Below are 3,403 nucleotides of genomic sequence, written 5' to 3'. Positions count from 1 at the left end.
GATCCTGGAGACCCTGGATAAGTCCCAGATCAGGCACCCTGCATGGGGCCTGCTTCTCCCTCTGCCTGTGTCTCTGCCTCTCTCTCTCTCTCATGGATAAATAAATAAAATCTTTAAAAAAAATAATAATACAAGATATTGAAATTGATAATTTCAATTATCTACTTCATATGCATTAGGCTTAAAAAACAACAGAATACCTAGACTTTTTACTTTATATCGTCTTTTCCTACAAATTTGACATTGTTTACACTATCAATAGTTCTTTAGATTTATTCAAGTACTTATTATTTTCTTTACTCACTGCTACTCCTTACACCCTTCTGTGATAATATTCCTCCTCTTTCAAGTTTATCTTTTAGAAGTTCCTTTAGTGAGGCAATTTTGGTGGTAAATTCTAAGTTTTTGTTCATCTAAAAATGTCTTTCACCCTCATTCTTAGATAATCCATAAAGCAGAGTATCTACATCAAAATTGCTTGGAATGGTATAAATAACACAGTATTTGATAGTTGAAGGCTGAAAACTCTATATAAAGGAAGCAGTAGGTAAGTGCTATCTTAATTTTGTATTGCATTTACCATATGAATATCTGGAATATCCTTCATATGCAATTTTCTTTCACTAGGTTCTCAGGAGGATCGAAAAGCAGCTCACCCCTCCCCACTCCTTTACAGGTAAATGGAACACTCTAGAATGTGTAACCCCTCACTTCATTATTCTTCTGGTTCTAACCAGCACCCCCATATATGCTTTCCGTATAACCTAAGATGTGCTTGCTACTTTTCTTTCCCTGTAAGCTTCATTCTTTTTTATAAGTATTAAATTTTCTGTAGTGTTCAAGAAATCCCATTGGTATAACTTTTAGTTTAAAAGAATTTTTTATTAACCAGGACTCTTAATTCCTTCCAACATGTCAGATAACAAATCTTTTTAAGATAACTAAGTCTTTGGTCTGACACATTAATATGTAATTGATAATTTAAGTTAATATAAAAGTTCATTATTTTTTAATCATGTTCCTGAAGAATAAGTTATAAATCTGTGAATAACAGTCCATTAAGTTAATACTTCATTTATATAGAGGAGAAATGGAAACAAGGATAGAATTCTGCTAAGAGTTAGTAAGTTTCTCCTATATGCATGTAACACACAAGCTAGGCAGGGAAGGTGGTGGAATTTTCATTTTTCCAACAGCTGAAAAGAGACATAACCTAGAGTAGACCAAGAGATTTTCAATCTTACTATTTTTAAAAGATTTTATTTATTTGAGAGTAAGTGTGTGCTGCAGGTGCACATGAGCAACAGGGGGTGGGGGGGTGGGGGTGAGTGGTGGGTGGGAGGTGGGAGGCAGGGGAGACGGAGGAGCAGGCCCCCCGCTGAGCAGCACAGGTGGGCGACTCCAGAACCCCAGGATCATGATGCGAGCTGAAGGCTCAACCAACTGATCCACCCAGGTGCCCCAAGAGTCTCAATCTGGTTCATCACACACATATGGGGATATTAGCATATTCCTCCAACATGCAAATATTTATAAATTACTTACATGTAATAAAAAAAAATACAAAGTGAAAATGGATGAACTAGGGATAAAATAGGTCATATTCTTAAATATTTTAAAGTTTATCAGGGCAGCCCTGGTGGCTCAGTTTAGTGCCGCCCTCAGCCCGGGGTGTGATCCTGGAGACCTGGGATCAAGTCCCACATCAGGCTCTCTGCATGGAGCCTGTTTCTCCCTCTGCCTGTGTCTCTGCCTCTCTCTCTCTCTCTCTCTCTCTCTGTGTGTCTCTCATGAATAAATAAATAAAATCTTAAAAAAAAAAGTTTATTAGTGAGAAAACAAAATTTATTGAAGGCATATGGGTGGGTGTGGGAATGTGAATGACAGGAATGTGATCCCATGTGACTTGACTTGATTGCTATTTGGGTCACCATTGTTTAAAATTTCACAGTGTGGCTGAAGAACAAACCCTGGGCCTAGAAGGCCTGTCTGACCACCTTTTATTGTCTACTGTCGGTTTGGATCCCCCTGACCCACAATAGAAGTAGCTCCTGGACCAAAACTTAGTTGTTCACTGGGGAGACAACCCCAGGATGCCCCATGAGGCTGCAGTGAGAGGGAAGGATAGACGGATTGCTGCCATAAGCAATGGGAATCAATCCTATTGGGGCCAGTCTGAGAAAACCTCAGTGTCCTCTAAGCTGAGGGGTAAGAAAGCTGCAGCACTTACACACCTTTACTGATTAAGGGCTCCTGGCCTCGCAGCCACAGGACACCTCCAGAAGCCCGTGGGTTTTGGAGAGTGCAGGTATGCTAGAGGAGGCGGGGTACATGAACAGGGCAGACAGCATATGCTATGCTGCATTATGAAGAATATGATCTTCAGGGATGTCCAGGTGGCTCGGCAGTTGAGCTTCTGCCTTTGGCTGGGGTTGTGACCCTGGGGTCCTGGGATCGGGTCGTGCATCGGGATCCCTGCAGGGAGCCTGCTTCTCCCTCTGCCTGTGTCTCTGCCTCTCTCTCTGCATCTCTCATGAATACATAAAATCTTAAAATAAAAAAAAAAAAAAGAGTATGATCTTTAATCTTAATTTCTTTGCAGAATTCTTTCTAACCCCTTAAAAACAATCTGTTAGGTAGGTCAATTTACAGTGAATGTTAACTAAATTGGTAAGATATAAATGAACATACCTACAAAAATATCACTGTCAATTCTTTCTACTTCCCCATAAGATTCTTTAGGTATGTATGTGACAGAGGACAACCTGACACAGGTCGGTGGGTGCACCAGTCAATCTGAATATCAAACATTGATACAATTTTACCTTTTCTTAGATCAAGATGTATAAAGAGAAGTTCTGAGATTTTTCTTCCTCTCCACAATACATTGCCAGAGGTGCATGCTTCCCATTCTGGTCATCCCTTGACCAAAGTACAGAAGGTTATCTAGCTCTCAGCTGGGAATAATTTGATCATTTCATGGTATGGCTGGACTATTCCAAATGGGTAAGAACACACTAGTAACATAGAATTATAATGCAGTTTCAGCATTTGTCTTTCACTTGAGGAGGAGGAGACGAAAATTTCAAAACTATCTTCACAGAATTCCTTGAATGGGAATATTATCTCCCTGTGTTTAAAAAATTATGAAGAAATCCAAGCAGAATGCAACTCCATCTTGGAGTCACTCTAAATCAGATCAAAATGCCCTGACTTTCCAGTCTTTGGTGCGAAAGGCAGATGGGCAGGCTCCTTGTTTTCATTCCCTTTGCAGAAATAACAGCTCTGCAGAAACATTTTCCAAAGTCACAGCTTCCTAAAGGAGTTACATATGAGAAATCAGAAATGCATTGAAACTTTCCTAAACAAGTACTTAACAAAATTCCAGAAATGTGACACAAAG

This window comes from Canis lupus, chromosome 15, assembly GCF_048164855.1.
Source record: "Canis lupus baileyi chromosome 15, mCanLup2.hap1, whole genome shotgun sequence".
NCBI classification, from domain to species: domain Eukaryota; kingdom Metazoa; phylum Chordata; class Mammalia; order Carnivora; family Canidae; genus Canis; species Canis lupus.
Note: the sequence above shows the minus strand (reverse complement) of the source record.